Genomic DNA, 18,580 nt, shown 5'->3' on the forward strand with positions numbered 1-18,580 from the left:
TTAGGGTTCAGAAAATAAAGGATAAATATATGCTTAATGGAAACTTTAACTAAATTAGAATTAGAAACTGGCAAAAGTGAATGAGCCTCCTTCCCCTTTGCCCTCCTGTGAGCCCATTGTATCCCCTATGTACAAGACTGCACTCTGTATGATATCATGTCTGGAAGGCAACCATGTGTAGTCCCGAAGCATAAAGATGAGAAATTGACTGAGTTAAGTAATGATTCCCTCCTGAAGTCATTACAGACTCTATAACTTGTACTTCAACAGACTCACAGCAGCATATCCAGGAACATAAGGAGAGTATCTCACTCCATTTCTTGTGAATTCCAACCTGTGGACTTGGTGTGGATTAAGAAACAAAAGCCTGACACCATTGAGCCACACTGGACTGGACCCCTGCCTGTAATTTTGACTTATACTCCAACTGTAGCAAAATTTGCAGAAAAATGTCACTGGATTCACATCACATAGACTCAATGCTAGAAAAATGGGCTGTAAAGACCACGGATGACCTGCTAAAGATAAGGCTTTCTTGAGAGACTTTCTAATGCTTGCAATTGTGTAAATCCTAACTTATCATTGGGCAAAGAGAATGGGCTCTTCCTGCACCAATTAGTTGTTTATACTTAAGGACTAAGACTTCTATGCCTTTGTGTGGAGCCCTTAAGTGAAATTTACCATGGCTTCCTACTTTCCTCTGCCTTGGCTAGCCCTTTAATATTTTTTTTAATAAAATTTTATTTTGACATTCTTTACATAGTTAATTAGGGTAAGAAGGCTCAACGGCTACAGGAAAGTGGATAATACTAGTGTGTTTTCCATATTGTTACCTTCATGTTTAAAGGGGGGTATTAAGGGAGAAGGCCCACCCAATATCCCACCCTCCCCAGGTCCCGGATGCAGGGCATGCTCTGAGGTTCTTGCTCAAGTGGTTTTTGATATTACAACAGTTATGAATTGCTGTCAATCTTGCCACTCCAAGCACCATGCGGTCTTTGAAAAATCCACTGATTGACATAGTCCACCATAGCGGAGATGGTTGGTTGACCTGTTCTGTCTTCTCTCTTTTCTTCATCAGGGTTCTGAGTCCAGCATTTAATTAGGAAGATCTCCAAAGAAACTTCTTGTATGTGATAATAAGTACAGGCCTGGCACCATCCATCGCTCCAATCAGCTGGTGGTTGCAATTGCTGGAATGGTTCTGTTCTCACTCTGACTTCCACTGGAACCAATGGGTGTTGCAGTCCAGCCTGGTTCTGCCCAGCACATACTTGGCCCTCACATAAACCAGTGGGAGCTGCAGCCTAGTTGGACAGACCCACAATAACCCCCACCAGGCCCACCCCCTACCCTGGTTTGCCAGTAAGTGTAGCAGTAATCCAGTCTGTCCCACACCCCATTCAACCCCAGCCGCTATCTTAGTTTTATGTCCTCCTGTGGAAGTGGTGACCCAAGAGGGATGAGCCCACTATTTCCCTCCCAGTCCTCTCCCACTCCCAGATTCCAGCTAATGCTGCGTCTAAGCCCAAACAACCCTAGGCCCACTTTAATTTTGTTTGCATCAGTAGGAATAATCCGCCCAGCCTGGCTTTTCCCTGATCTAGTCCACATGAGGTGCACAGGTGTGGTAGCTCTGCCTAGTCTGGTCTGCCCCCATCCCAGCTCATGCTCTCCTGTGGGAGTAGCTGTCCAGCAAAGGAACACTCCCTTATTCCCCTACCAGCTCTGCCCACTTCCTTTCTTGATCTCAGGCTGGTTGGGTACTGCGGTCCCTTCCGGTACAGGCAACTTCACCTTGGCATTCCATATTGTGCACTAGTCTTTGTTGCGACCGAACCTGGCCCAACCCACACTGGTGCCTGGATTTGCCAGTGGATGACGTGGACAGCTTCAGCCTGGTCTTGCCCCCATGTCTGCCAATTGTATGCCAGTGTGTAGCTTTCCATGGCCTTTTCTGGGCTGTTACCTATCATGTTGCTTGCGCTTACCTGCCGGGTCTGTGTCCTGCCAGAGGAGTTGCCCAGGCTCCTCCATCAGAACCTCTCCCAATGCCAGGTTTCACGCTTACCAGTGTGTCCATGAGCCAACCCTACTCAGTCCACCTCCTGTCATAGCAGTAACAGTGGCTTTTCCTGACAGGCCTTCCACCCAATCTGGTTTTTGCTGTTGGATGTTCCAGCCCAGCCATGGTTTGTCCATACCCACGTATGGCTCACACATGGCTCAGTAGGGGTTTGAGACCTTGCCTAGTCCATCCCACATCTGCCCTGGTCCTCCAGAACACCAGGGGGAGTCAGGGTCCGGCCCGGTTCTGTGCATCCAATCCCAGTCCACACTTGTGCCAAGGGAGACTACAACTGTTTCCAGATCAGAACACAGCCCCCCTTCCAGGCCACTCACCTCTTGGTGGGAACCTCAGCCCAGCTAGGGTTGCCCCCTTTGCTCCCCAACTGGGCCTGTTCCCAGCCATAGATCACTTGCCTACCAATGGATGTTCTGACTCAGCTTGGCACAGCCCCTCCCCTGTCCCGAACGCTGCCTTAGAGACTATGGCTTAGCGTCCCTAGCTCCCGCAGACCAGTAGGTACAAGAGCCTAGCTCGGCATGACCTCTGCTCCCTCCTTGTTTCTAGTTTTACTTGTGGGCTAAGGTTTGCTCAGTTCTGCCTGATCTACTCTGTTCCATTACCTGCTGACACATTAGCCAGCTGTTGGAGCTACTTTTGCAGGACAAGCCCCGAGCCATAGCTTCTGCATGGACTGGTATTTGGTGCTCAGCATTATTAGTGATTTAAAGTTTTGCAAAGGAAGCGTTACTGCCTGTTTCAGGTCCAAGAAGCACAATGGGTACAACCTGGGGCTAATTAAGCAGAACCTCAAAGAACCAAATCCCCAGAGCTCCCCAGCCGGGCGGCCAGCAGGCGGAGCCTGGTACCAAATGGCGCAATGGCCGCCCGGGGAACAGCTCACCATATGCACATGGCGGCTGTCCGGGACCCAGGCATGAGATGCCCCGTCTTGAGACCCACCAGCAGCTGGGTGGGTCAAACACAGCCTGAGACCCAACCTATTGTACTTTAAACAAGGAGGCCATTGAATGACTCTGAGAAAAACCTGCTGTTTATATGCAAAACACACTGGAATAACTAAAAGTAGTCTCTCTCTAGACAGAAATCACCTCAAAAAAACAACAACAACAACAAAAAAGCAAAGAGAAGATCAAAAAAACTGCTTTGAGTGTTTCTTCTCCTAGTCACCTTGGCTTACCATGGTAATTACAGCCTTATGATTTTGCTCTTAGGATTGCTAGTAGGTTATAGTATAATTAATTGCAGGATAAAATCTATGAAAAAAACATTAATATTGCTAAACTTATGGTCCCCAGGTCTCATCATAACTCCATTTCTGTGAATGACAATGAGTCAAAGGTTTGACTCTAGTCACTAGGAAAGAGTGAGAATGTGAAATCCTGTCACTAAATGGAGTCACTTTGTTTCAGCCCTACATAAGTTTTTTAACCTGCTCTTTTTGTTTCTTCACAAAATGCTTTTCCAGTTTTCTGCTTTTTTGGGTTAGATCACTAGGCCAACATGTCCTGCTAGCCATCTTTAGTTCCAGAAATCTATATTGTATGATTGAATCACTCATTTTTGCCATGGCTGCCTGTTGTCACAACCAATGCCCACCCTTTTTCCCCATGGAAGACCCTGTGATTGCTACAGCCTACATATTGTCCATCCATTGTCCCCATGGCAGCCTCCTGTAGCTGCCCAAATCGCATGGTTCCCATGGCTGTATAACTCTTTCTATAAAATTCACCTAACTCCCACCTTGAAAGGAATGCTGATGGCAGCCAGTCTATTTACCTGTCTGCTCAATAAATTTTGCTGCTGATCAGAGTTGTATGGGTTGCACTTCTTGGCAAAGAGACTCAGTCTAGATGCAACAAAATAAACATATAACATATAACCCTAGTAATGCAGGATTATTGAGAATGTTTTTCCTGGGATTAGATGCAGACTTGGTTGCATCTTGTCACAACCACACTCCATATTACAGTGTAAATGTGGACATGAAGACAGTCAATAAACAGAAAACACAAGGCCTGAGACTCCACCTGAAGCAGCACTAGAGAAATCAATCAACAAGGCAAAGAGTATCCTACAAAATCAAAACAAATCTTCCACAAATTGGCAATTGCAACAGATCCAACAAACGGAAAACAGAAACCTAAGAATGTCTTTTGAACAAAATGCAAATAATGAAATAACTTCTTGAATCCATTTTTACAATCATACCAAAAATACATTGAATAGAATAAAATTTGAAAGCTTGGCGTTGTTAATCTCATCCAGATTGTCACAAATAAGCCTACAACATACAACACAAGTAACATAGCATTATTGAAAATGTTTACAAAGTGATTGCATGCAAATAAGGTTGCCTCTTCTCCTGAACAGGATCCAGGCATGCAGTGCAAATGTCACCATGGAAACAACCAAGAAGCAGAAAACACAAGGCCTAAGTATCTACTAGAAGCATAACTAAATCAATCAGTCAATCTAACAAACAAAAGATATGTAATGAAAAGGATACCTTACATAATCCGAGGCATGAATTAATCAATTCACATGATGACTGGATGAAAAGGAGGAAGAATTACAATTTTTGGAATAACACAATGCACCAGGTGAAAACACAAAATGCTATTCCATTAAAAAGGGGGGAGGTTGTATATAGGCAAGAGACTAGAGGAGTAGGAAAGGAGACTAACTAAAAGTGAAATGCAACCAAAGAAGAAATATGTATGTAAGATCTGTAACATCCATGGCAAAATGAACCAAATGGCTAGAGAACATAAGAAGCGTGGGGGGATGGTTGTGGATGTTTGACACTCATAGGATTGCCTCTCAGCTGCCACAGGTTGCATTAAGCTCCAGATCACAGTGACATCACAGACACTTGCATGGATGAGTTGAACCAACAAGAAGGTGATAGCACACCAACTTTGGTGGGCCATTATCAAGTGAGATGTCAAAGCTCTAAACTTGAGCTGCAGCCTCGGACGTCACTCTTGCTTCAGTCACATAACCCATTGTGCTGTTCTGGTGACAGGGAGCATTCTGATTGGCTGCATCTCTGAAGTCACAGGGCTCTATGATCATACAAGCTGTCCAATCAGCAACTGCCTGGTCACAACAACCCAGAATCCTGCAGCCTCAGCATTCTAGAAATGCCATGGTGAGACAGGCTCCTCTGCCTGCCCGAGACAGATAATAAGTGGCTCAAGTTCTGTTTTCTGTGGTCTTTCTCCCTACATACCATGACAAGGAGGATGTTGAGCTTCCCTGGAAGTCAGCAGATCGTGAGTGTAAGGGGCTGAGTGTCCCATAAGTGTGAGTGTGCAAATCTGCTGAAAATGCAATGAAGCCTAGGATTTTTTCAACACTGGTACTATGAAAGCGTTTCATTTTTCCATCAATGAGGATCTCCAAGGATCCAAATTGATCCTAGTTCTCAATTCGAGTCTTACATCCAGCTGAGCTTCTCCCCAAAAGTGCAGTCCAGACTACTTTGCTAATCAGTACAGTTTATTCAGTAGGCAGGTAAACTAACCAGCTGGGGTCAACTCTTCTTTCCTTTAGAGAGTGACCCGAATGTGAGAGTTAGAATGGCTTTTATGAAAAGTGTTATACAGTCATGGGAAGCAAGTAAGTTGGGAAGTCACAGGAGGCTGTCTTGGGAACAATGGGTGGGCCTAGGTAGCCACAGAAGGCCTCCATAGGAATAATGGGTGAATAAATCATTCCTTGAAACCAGCAACTTCTGGCAGGGCATGTTGCTACTTGTGATCTGGCCCAAAAATCAGGCAGCTGGCAAAGCATTTTGTACAGAAGTGCAGAGAGCAGGTTAGCAATCTTGTGCAGGCCTGAACCAAAATGACTCCAGTTGGTGATTGGATTTTACATTTCCCCCTATTCTAGTAAATAAAGTCAAACACATCATTATCATTAACAAAAATTGGGTTATACTGAGATCTGAATACCATTAGTCTAACTACTGAATCTGTTTTATAGAGTCAGCCAAGCAATTAACAATATACAAGGAACTATCATTTGTCCTAAAACAAAGGCAGAAAGTGGCCAGAGATGGTCATAATCGAAGTGGTGAACCAAGGTGACCAAGAGAATAGGCTCTCAAATCCATTTTGTTGATTTTCTCTTAGCTCTTTTCTTTCCTTGAGACAGTTTCTGACTAGGGATCATCTTTTCAACTTATTCCAGAGTAATGTGAATAGAAGTAGCTGGTTGGTCCCAGGGCCATACAAAGGCCTTCTTGTTTTAAAAACAGATCTAGTCTTCATCTGTTTTGGAGGACCACCTTGGCCAAAAAGTTTAAGGAGGATTTTAGTTGGACTTTGGAGTTTCTTATTCAGAGAGATCCATACCCACTTATTTACCTAATATGTGGAAGTTTTAGCTCCTAGGTATGAGGGCAGCTGTGGATCCCTCCCAGAGCTGTGGATCCAGCTATTCCCAATATAAGCATAACTGGTCCTAGGGCAGTGGCAGCCCTCTTTTTTCTCTGGGCCAGTTCCCAGTGTATTCTTCTTCCTTCCCCCAATAGTGTATTTGGGGAATTATGTGGACAACGGTACCCATTCTTGTGTTATGTGTGATAATCCCATCCGTGAAAGGCAGGAGGTGATTCCTACAGTACAATCAAACTATGATACTTCTGGAGCTACTAAGCAACTATTTTCTTGAAGGTCCCCAAGGATGAGTTTGTACAGTTGGCTCCTTGAATTTTGGTAGGGGCTGCTACCAATATTAAGCTCAGTATTTAAGAAACAGGTAACTCATCCTTCAAGATCCCCAAGAGTGAACTTGGGTTCCTTACCCCACCAGCAAAGCTCCCGGGCATGGGCTTGTTCAACACTTATATTGTGGATATGTTGAGGTAGTTGTTCTACAGTGCTGTTGGTGACAATGCCTGCATAATATGGTAGTTCAGGGTTGACACATGGCCAAAAATCCTGGGTGTCACTGGAATTTGTAGCATTAAGAAAAACAAAAACGGAGTCTAACATATTTAAGAGAGATCTATGTGGGTAATTGAGTTACCGTCTAAGGGTGACCCGTTGCTTCCAGTGCTGTAATTTGCCCTATGGAAGAGTTAACTGAAGCCTGCAGCTGCACCAGCAGTAAATGAGGTATAATGTATCTATTGGGGCCAATTGAGTTGGTTGGCATTTTAGGACAGTAACATTGTATGATAAATATTGCCTCTAGGTCCCAACAGTAATACATAGTTAGAAACCACACATGAATCCTGTGTTCCAGATGCAGTCTTGTAGTTTTTGTTGTTGTTGTTGTTGTATTTTGTTTGTTTGTTTTGTTTTTGTTAACCTGAATAACTATAGGGTTACATTTACCTACTTTACAAGGTCCCAGAGTTGTTTCTCTTCTGAAGGCAATATAAGTGTCTGGGATTCAAGATGCCAGGAAGCTATTACTTTGCAGCCCCTTGCACAGCAGTAATAGTCCCCAGTACCTCCACAGTATGCGTATTCATTATCAGGGCATACGTAGAACTGGGCATTAAAAAAATTGTTGCTCCATGCCTTGCATCCCACACGCATAGAAGATTATTTGTGGACTATTCCAATAGTTTCCAAATAGTTGACAGAGAACTGACCGATATGTGCGGGCCCCATAGGTGCTTAACTGCAGTGCCATCCTCTGTTTTTCTTACCTCCCAAATACGGTTAATCAATTGATGTAGGGAATGCGATATAGACCTATCTATCCTATTTCTATTTCAAATCAACAACATTAATATTACAAACATAGGTGCTAAAGAGTTTCTTTGATAAGTCTTATCTTTAGTGGGTCCCAAGTGTGTCTGATGATTCTCCATTTCTTACCTGATGTTTGAGGATCTGCAACCATCACCATATGCCAAAGTGGGCTTAGTGTCCTGTGGATTGGTGGCCATTGCTAGCTGCTCCCTGAAGCTGGTGTCCTTTTAGACCTGGGAGTGATGAATCCATACTTTGTTCCCATCTACCATAATGGCTGTTGCAGTGGTTAGGATCATAGCACATAGTCCTTTCCAGAATGGCTGCAGGGCTTCAGTTTGATGTCTCTTGATCCAAACCTGGTCAACTCATCAGAAATAAGGTAGTTGGACTGGAGGTGGCCGGAAAGCTCCCTCCAGGTCAGACATCAGTTCCTTTTGGATTTTCTTGAAAGCCTACAAGGAACTTAAAAGCTGATCATGGCAGGTAATTTGCAGGGTTTTTTCTCCTATCTCGGGCAAAACAGGTGGGGTCTCCCAAACATGGTCTCAAAAGGAGTGAACCGTTTAATGCTGGAGTTATATCTTGTTCCAAGTAGGACAAAAGCCAGCATGCTCACCCAATTTTCACCAGTCTCTAGGGATAATTTTACCAAGGTCTTCTTTAGGGGCTGATTTACTCTCTACCAGGCCAGACCTTTGGGGTCTATAGGCACAATGTAATTTCCAGTTTATCCCCAAAGCTTGGGCTATTCCTTGTGACACCTGGGCAATAAAGTCAGGGCTATGAACTGTGCCTTTATCAAAAGGCAGGCCACACCTAGCAATAATCTCATGTAATAATTTTTCAGCAATCATGCTTGCAATTTCAGTCTTAGTAGGGAAAACTTCTTCCCATCCTGGGAAAGTATCTATAAACACAATAAGTTTATATCCATAGTTTTGGCTTAATTTCAGTGAAATCAACTTCCCAAAACCTCCCTGGCTCCGTTCCCCGATTATTTATTGCAGTTTTGTTTTTGGTCATGGCCCTGGGTTAACCTGGAAACAAATCAAACAATGTTCTATCACTCCTTCTATCGATGCATTTAGTCCTCACACCCTAAATCTTTTTCTGAGGAGCTCTGCAAGCTTTGTTTTTCCTTAGCATGTGCTTTGATGGTGTTGCTGAGCCAGATGTTGCCCCAGGGCTTTGGGAAGAAACACCCTACTGTCTGGGTCATGGTACCAGTTCTGTTCTTGTTTCCTGGTTCCCCTCTTTTCTTGTATCTGTAGCAAAGCATTGGAAGAATATGGATCTGAGGGAATAACTTAGTAAACAAAGGGAGTATGGCAGTTGCCCTAGTGGCCACTTCTTGTTAGCTGTGTCCAGTACAGTATTATCACAAATGCAGTGGGAACCAACTATCAGCTAATAGGTTGTGAGAATTTTGTCTTTGTTTTTGTTTGCCTTCATCTGTAAGGAGGCCTAATTGTCAGTAGATGGCACCATATACATGAGCTGTAGCAAAGGCACACATACAGACATGTACTATGGGAAGCCACGATGTATGAAATCAGTGTGAATCTGAGCAGTAGTGGTGACAGCTGACACATAAACTCCACCTGAAAGAGGAACTCCAAGAGTCTGATTTTAGACAATTCTTTTGTCTTTGAGAAATGCCTAACACAGTTTTGGGTGTTTTTTGAGTAGCAGTCCCCGAGACTCCTCAGGGCCAAGACATTGGTGTAGCTTGGCTGAAAAAGCACCAGAGACAAACTTGTGAGGGATGTCCATTTATTGGAAACATCGTTCAAGCACATGTACAGTGGAGGGGGAAGGTAGAAAGGTGTTCTCAATAGTACTCCCACCCCACACTGTTATTGTACCTGGACAGTAGGCATGCCTATCTCTCTGGACATTCTAATCAAGTCCCCACTTACATTCTGTAAGCAGGGTTGGGAGCTTAATGTTTTAGGCCATGTGCAGGTAGACCAAGGTAAGCTAGCACCTGGGCTGAAAGCTATGCCTTTGGGTATGATCATTACATGTGATTGGTAAACAGAATGAAGGTTACATTTCACTTCTCATAGTTGCTTATCAGGGAAATTGTAGCACAGCTTGGAAGGGACAAAGAAATTGGCATACAGCCTGCTACTCTGGATGTATGCCCAGTGAACAGGCCAAGAGGCAGTCTTTGTTAGTTGAGGCCACTGCCAGGGCTTTGCCTTGGAGACACAGTATGCCATGTGCTTATGGCATCCTGCATGGAAGAAGCAGGCAGAGATGCAGGAGCAATCGGCCATACTTATTATTCAAGGAGAGACAGTGGCCAAATAGGATCCATATTTGGCCAGATATCACAAGAGAATCTTGCCTCTGCACAAGATTCATCCTTCAAATCTGGGTCTTTATCACTACAACTGCCACATGCATCAGTCCATATCTGTGATTCCAATACAATTCTGTAATAAGATGAGGAATTTTGAGATTCTAAAAAGGATAAATGTGTAAATGAGAAAGATGGTATCTCAACCCAGTGTTATACACTGAGCATTTAGTATCAAATTAAATCTGAAAGCAGCATTCACATTTACCACCTCACAACAAAGGGAGATGACATACAAATTGCATCTTAATTAATTTAAAAACAAATAACTTTGCTTCTGAAACAAAATGATACTCCTCATGTTTATTAAACACTTGCTGAGACTTTCAAAGTATGTTTCCACATCCATTGCCCTTTCACAATGTTCTGTATTTGCACTCTTGCTAATGGTTCCTTTCATTCAATTTATAAGCTCTGATAGACAATCATAGCAGGTTTATGGCAGCTACTCTTTCTGTTTACATGCTTTTGTAGTGCTGAGGTCTGTGAATCTGTTAACGATTGACTTCAGAAACATGATTTTGCAGTCAATGCAGTAGGTTTGCCCATTTCTGTGAATATGCTAATTACTGAAGCATATATGATTGGGTGAATTTTAACACACACATAATACATTCATACTTTCCTATGTGGATTCTGATGTTTAACAAACTTGACTGCTTGCAACAGCATTTTGACTCATTAAATTCACGCACTTCTCATCCTGTATGGATTCCCTGATGTCAAATGAAACCTGTTTGGTAAGTAAAGGCTTTAAGATACACACTACACTCGTAAGTTTTCTCCCCTATGTGGGTGTTCTAATCTATGATTAGGTGTGCCTTATGAGAAAAAGCTTTTCCACACTCACTACATTCATAAGGATTTTTCTCCACTGTGGCTTCTCTGATGTCTAATAAGGTGTGCCGTATGAAAAAACCTTTTCCACACTCGCTACATTCATAAGGTTTTTCCCCAGTGTGGATTCTCTGGTGTCTAATGAAGATATTATATATTATATTATATTATATTATATTATATTATTACCTTTTTTGTATGACTTACAAATAAGATTTATTCCAATCACTACATTCATAAGGATTTCACCTGTGTGCATTTTCTGATGTGATGTGATCAAATATTGACTTATCAGAAAATTCTATTCCACACTCACTACATTCTTAAAATTTCTCCCCTGTGTGGGTCCTCCGATATCTAAAGAGGTATGTGTCAGGAAAAAGGCCTTTTCCCCACACACTACATTAATAACCTTTTTGACCCATGTGGATTCTCTGATGCCTAATGAGGTGTGACATACTTGATCCACACTTGATATATTCACCTGTGTTCCTTTTCTGATGATGAATGAAACCTGAGTGAGTACAAAAGATTACCAACACTCACTACATTCATAAGGTTTTTCCCGACCTTGGATTCTCTGATGACGAATGAATTCTGACTTGCTGGAAAAAGCTTTTCTACAATCACTACATTCAAAAGGTTTTTTCTGCTGTGTGCACTCTCTGATGCCTAATGAGGTGAGACTTACGAATAAAAGCTTTTCCACACTCACTACACTCATAAGGTTTTTGCCCAGTGTGGATTCTCTGATGTGATCTAACGCTTGACTTACAAGAAAAAGCTTTTCCACACTCACTACATTCATAAGGTTTTTCCCCAGTGTGGATTCTCTGATGATGAACAAATTTTGACTTGCTGGCAAAAGCTTTTCCACAATCCCTACATTCAAAAGGTTTTTCTCCAGTGTGGATTCTCTGATGCCTAACGAGGTGAGACTTATGAATAAAAGCTTTTCCACACTCACTACACTCATAAGGTTTTTCCCCAGTATGGTTTCTCTGATGGTATCTAAGGCTTGCCTTAGAAGAAAAAGCTTTTCCACACTCACTACATTCATAAGTTTTTCCCCAGTATGGTTTCTCTGATGGTATCTAAGGTTTGATTTACAAGAAAAGCTTTTCCACACTCACTACATTCATAAGGTTTTTCTCCTGTGTGCTTTCTCTGATGATCAACAAGTTGTGACTTTCTGGCAAAAGCTTTTCCACACTCACTACATTCAAAAGGTTTTTCTCCAGTGTGGATTCTCTGATGCCTAACGAGGTGAGACTTACAAATAAAAGCTTTTCCACACTCACTACACTCATAAGGTTTTTCCCCAGTATGGTTTCTCTGATGGTATCTAAGGCTTGCCTTACAAGAAAAAGCTTTTCCACACTCACTACACTCATAAGGTTTTTCCCCAGTATGGTTTCTCTGATGGTATCTAAGGCTTGCCTTACAAGAAAAAGCTTTTCCACACTCACTACATTCATAAGGTTTTTCTCCTGTGTGCTTTCTCTGATGATCAACAAGTTGTGACTTTCTGGCAAAAGCTTTTCCACACTCACTACATTCATAAGGTTTTTCCCCAGTGTGGATTCTCTGATGCCTAACTAGCTGAGACTTACTAATAAAAGCTTTTCCACACTCACTACACTCATAAGGCTTTTCCCCAGTATGGTTTTTCCTGATGGCATCTAAGGCTTGCCTTACAAGAAAAAGCTTTTCCACACTCACTACACTCATAAGGTTTTTCCCCAGTGTGGATTCTCTGATGTCTAATGAGATTTGACTTACGAATAAAAGCTTTTCCACACTCACTGCATTCATAAGGTTTTTTTCCTGTGTGGTTTCTCTGATGCCTAATGAGCGATAATTGCTGCTGAATGACTTTTCCTTGCTCAGTGCATTCATACAGATTCTCTACACTTTGAAGGATCTGATCTCTAATGAGTTCTGATTTCTGGTTCATGTCTTCTTTACATTCATTTGACACATACAGATTTTCTCCTGACTCAGTTCTCTGCTTGGGGGTAAGGAATGATTTATAGTAGCCAACATGAATTGCTTCTCCCACGCTGACAGGTTTCTGATTACATGGGTCTTTGGTATAAACATGCTCACTTGTACAGACTCTCCTCTGCCCGCTGAAAGCTTTCACTTTTCCATTGTGTTCAAAGGACTGCTGACAAATATGGATCTTGTCAAGATGACTGAAATTTTTCTCACTCTCATGGTTGTTCTCAGGAACATTAGAGGTATGCCTCCTTTCACATGGCATTTCATCAGACTTCCTGTGGGATAAGAGGATTTAAAATAAACTATGATGACATTTCCTCTCTCCTTTCAAAAGGCATCAAATCTCTGAGCCCCTCCTGGGAGTTGCTTTCCTCCTCCTCTCTTCCAAGTTCAACCGGTCAATTAACAAGTAAAAATTTGACTAGTTTCCATTTTCTGTTTCTATACTATGTTAAAGGAAAGATTCACTGAGCTTTCCTAGTAACATTTCGTTTGGTACACACTATGGGATTTGAAAAAGAATTTTGGCTCTTATACAAGACCTATGAGGGTAGACTTAGGAAAGAGACGACCCCACCTGGTTTGTACTGAACCTGTGTAAATGACCTTCGGTACAACATGCCTCTTCACAAACATGAACACACCCACCTACACACATACCCCCAGCCACTTCCTAGCTCCGGCTAAAGCTCCAGATGGGTTGTTCTTGAATAGGCCACAGCACACATCAACATGAAGTGGAATTGGGGGAAGACTAGACTGAGCCAGGCTGCAACACATGCTGGTGGAAAATGAATCAAGGTAAGCCATGGCAGTCAGGGCGATGTTGGTGCTGGACTCATAATGCCTGCGTGCAGGAGATCCAGTGGGGCCCTGGTAGTCTTGTTGGGCCCTTAGGCACCGCTGTGAGACAAACCCAGTTTATGACCCCTAGTTTCTTCATGTGTGTGGTGGTTTCTGTTGCCTGGCCTGAATCCACCTGGAGATGACAGCCCACTGAGGCCTGGAAGGCACATCTGGACCATCCATGAGAAAGGAGGAGAAAACAGACTGAATAACTACCCCAGCCAAATGATGATAGCAAATATTTGATGGAAAGGAGACCCTAAGGTGAACCACCATATCAGCCAGTGAATATCGAAAGGGTTCCCTCTTGCTTGAATCAGTGAGATAGACATCATTTCAGAACTATCAGAAACACCTGGAAAGAAACTTTTGGAGGGTGTGCCACATTGACACCCTGATTTGGTATCAGGGGTCCAGGACCCATCCTTAAGTACTAGGATGGTTGGGAAGCCTGGTATACCTTCTCTGAATATCATTTAGCCTTGACCTAAAACAGAAAGGAAAAATAGAAAATTTGGAAATGGTAACACCAATTTCTCTTTAATGATCTAATACATGGACACACACACATTGAGTACAATCACACACACACACACACACACACACACACACACACACACATAATACACAGAAACCCAAATCATGAAAAAAATGATTAAGTTGCATTCCCCTAGTCCCACCGACCTCATGATGTTGGAGGTGGGTGGATCCTAGGCCTGCCTTGTACCCAATGTATCCACTCCCATTGTACTCACCAGAAAGCCTTTAGAGCCCAGGCAGGCCAAGACTCAGCTCATCACATAGTCATAGTGGTTGGACATAGAGCTATGTGGCTGGACTTAGCAAAGATTCCACAAGATTTCTACTGATCCATTGAAAATGACCCTTGGCAACCCATGCCTCTGCACAAACATGAACACATCCACCAACTGTCTAGCTCCAGCTAAACCTCCAGACTGATTGTGCTTTTAGGATGTGCTGGTGGGGGAGGAGATAAGAAGTATAACAGTTTAGGATTTTTGAGGCTTTAATCACCAACTATCTATTTTCACTTTTGATATCACGTCAATTTTCATTTTATAAGCAAGTCTCTGGGTCCTAATACTTGGGAAACTGTTGGAGGATTGACACAAGAGGCCACTTTTCTGCATGACTTGAAACTCCTTCAGTGGATCCTGAATCTCAGCTACCTGACATGGGACCAAAGCTCTGGGCTCCTTTTTCACACTTCACATTGGCTTATTGAAGGAGGGATGAGAGTCCAGACATCACTAAATATTCACTTTGGCTTGAGTTTTTATTGTTAAGATGTGTTTATATTTAGTGGAAATTCAGATATACAGAGAGCATGTGAGACACACAAGAAGATCATCCATATGCTGATTCACATTCCAAAAATACACAACTGCCAGCTGAGCTGTTTCAAAGCCAAATACTAGGAGCTTCTTCTGCATCTCCCACACAGATGTATAGTCATAAGCACATAAGGTGTCCTCAACAGCTTTCCCAGACCACAAGCTGCTGAGGTCTATGCAGTGGATGTGAAAGACATGAAGGTTTTAAGAGAACTTTTCCATTGCAGGCAAGGCCACAAGGAATTTTCCACTGCATGGCAAGGCCCAGTGAATGTCTCTGCAACCACCTGAAAAGCAGTTCCACTTCCCTTTGCATAGACATTGGACAACCCCACAGAGATTTCTATATTTAGGTATTGTCTAACACTGTGGAGTTGAATTTATGATTAGTGAGAGCTTGGAAGATGATGTTGGTAATAACATTTAGCAAAAGGGTCTTTTACTATTCCTGCTCTCCCAGCTGCCCCTCTGATCATATGCAAACCAAGGGTGTTAAGTCCCTACACCTAGCAGGAACCTAGGCTTAGGGTTGTCCTCCAACATTGGCCAGATGCTAATCAAGGATGTTAAGTCCCTAGGTCCTAGGTGTAGTGGAAATCTATTCTTTCCCTCTTTCTTTAATATTTAGGTCCCTCCTTCTGTGATGCACTTCCTCCTTAAACTGAATCAAGAATAAGTTGGAGCATCCGAATTGTAATAGGAATGTGTTACTGATTGACATGTACCATCTATTGAGGACTTCCTGACCACAGGATTAGGACAGCTGATATCCTGCCTCAAGGTGAAACAATTAGTAGAACTATCCTTAGGAATGCCTGCTTGACCAGGTGTGAAAAGTGGGTGTCAGAGTTTGTGAAGGCTTCTGTACAAAGAAAGAGGACAGCATTCTTGCATTGTCCATTATGATCCTGAAACTATAGTGGTCCATTTATTTCCTAAGCCTACTCCACGCGTCCTTCTTAAGTTCTGAACTTGGCTAATCTGGACACCTGCAATGGGCAGAGAGCTGGATATTTAGTGTGGCTGCCAGGGCACAAACCAGTATCCATATATTATCCCAGTGCATGCAAGGTGAAGGAGAGCCATTACGCTATCATGCCATGCCCTCGGGTTTGATCTTTAGTAATGACTTATGTGGACAACCTCCTCTACACTTTATACATGAGTTGAGAAAAAGCCAGTTCCTTCAACTTTGTCACTCATGTGGCTTCCTACCTCTGAGAGCTGAACAGTTATAGAATGGCAGGTGTTTGAAGCTGTGTAGTAGCAGCTATTTCCTTGCTGGTTTTGAGACAACCAATGGCAAGTGTCTTACCCACAGGTTCCTGCACAGACAAGGAATGCTCAGGGGACACTTAAAAATCTGAGACCCTTCTGAAAATTTTTGCTGTCTCCATTCAAGAGGCACACCATCTCCTGGCTCTTCCCAAAGAAAGGCTATTTGATTCCCTCTGTTTTCTACATTCCCCTGGTCACTTTCCAAATAAAACTTCTGTCTGCAAATGAAAAAAAAAAAAATGAGAGAAAGAAAAAGGAGAAAGAATGAAATCCTATTTCTCAAGTTTCATTTTTGTACAATTTCCCTTTCATATCGTGTTTCAATTATTGCCAGAGCAAATGCTAAGCATCTTTGTGGCAATGCAGCTCTCTTTTTGGTTATCATATAATTTTTGTGATTAAAACGTACCTGAAGATTATTTCTTGACCTTTCTGGTTAGCTCCAAGCAGCTTGTTCTTTCCATGGGGATCTGAAATGAGGAAAAGAGAAATCATATATATGAATCACATTTAAATTTTTTTTTCACATACTCAAGTGAAGTTAATGAAATTTATTGCCATTCTAGATACAACATAATTTAGTATTATTAAAATGTGGACATTTATAAGCATTATTAACTAGGCAATATATCTCATCTATGAATGCCTTAACATAATATCCATCTTTTTAAATAAAAATTTCAATTGCGTGACATTGTGTATTTAACTTAAAGTGGGATATGAGAGAAAATATGGTATAAAAATATAAAATAAATCTTGGGGTATCTTACATCCAATCTCAACACTAGTTTGTCTTTTCCTGGCCACTCTGCTTCAAATACAACTTCCTGACAATATACCTTGGGAGGTGGTAGATGTGATTCAAGTGTTTGGGATCATGAAAAGACCCATTTATACTTCTAGATTTATGGTGACAGGCTGGCAATTTGCTAGAATAAACCTATACATGGAGACTATATTTCACCAGGTGTCCTCCTGGAAGAAACTCAAAGTAAAAATCAAATATAATTCCAGTCAACATTTACTGAAAGAAGCATCAGCTTCCCTGCTGTCCTACCTGGAAGTCTCTGCTTCACAGATTTCTCCACTGTCCATGGTGCTGATTCTTGCTCCAACTTGAAGATCAAATCAGGCTTTGTCATGGAGTACCCTGTTAATGGAGAATGATGCAGATTTTCAGAAATCAGCACTAGTCCTACCAACTACTACACTTTATAAACTCCTCTTTCATTAGCAAACCATACAGAAGTGTTCTTTAAGGCATGACAGAACTTCACTCACCCACAGACAGCAGATTGTTATAGGTCTCAAGCATCACCTCCCTGTACAGGGTCCGCTGAGAATTGTCCATTGTCTGCCATTCTTCCTGGGCAAAGTCCACAGCCACATCTTCAAAGGACACCAACACCTGTAACAGCACATGTCTCCTCAGCTCTGGATCATTCAATAGAAACACTGACAGTTCATTCTCTGTATATTTAATTTGCAACTTCTATGAATATAGTTTAATTTACAATTCATGCAGCATCATAGTCAAATGAAAATAGCTTGTGCTGTATTACTTTTGCAATTCCAGTATTACAAAAGAATATTCCTTATTCTCTTATTTTCATTCTAATGAACTGTGGAAGGCATTGCTAGAATAGCTCTCCAAGTTGAAGATATGTCTCTGTGTGTCCGTTATTGCCACTCTACTTTTCAACTAAATTATAAATAATCATATTGACATGGAGCCAAAATATTAACTCAGGACCTGTAATACTAAGCTGAGTTTAATTCTTCTGTGTGTGTTCAATTTGCATCTTCTAGGAATGCAGCTTAATTTACAATCTATATGACAACATAAGGTAAAAACAAAATAAAACATGTTGTCCTGTATCATGTTTGTAATTTTGAAGCTGGGCCTGGTGCAGTGGCGCAAGTGGTTAAGGTCCTCGCCTTGTACACCCGGGATCCCATATGGGCGCCGGTTCTAATCCCTGCAGCCCCACTTCCCTTCCAGCTCCTGCCTGTGGCCTGGGAAAGCAGTCGAGGATGGCCCAAAGCTTTGGGATCCTGCACCCGCGTGGGAGACCCGGAAGAGGCTCCT

At 42.3% G+C, this 18,580-nt stretch overlaps 1 pseudogene; it reads right to left on the reverse strand.

Annotated features, from left to right (window-relative positions):
* LOC121155209 overlaps positions 1-16,961 on the reverse strand; it is a 52,638-nt pseudogene extending 35,677 nt beyond the window's left edge.
* Positions 16,962-18,580: the final 1,619 nt, after the last annotated feature.

The sequence above is a fragment of the Ochotona curzoniae genome, unplaced genomic scaffold, assembly GCF_017591425.1.
Source record: "Ochotona curzoniae isolate NIBS_2020 unplaced genomic scaffold, NIBS_Ocur_1.0 contig_289, whole genome shotgun sequence".
In the NCBI taxonomy this organism is placed as follows: Eukaryota; Metazoa; Chordata; class Mammalia; order Lagomorpha; family Ochotonidae; genus Ochotona; species Ochotona curzoniae.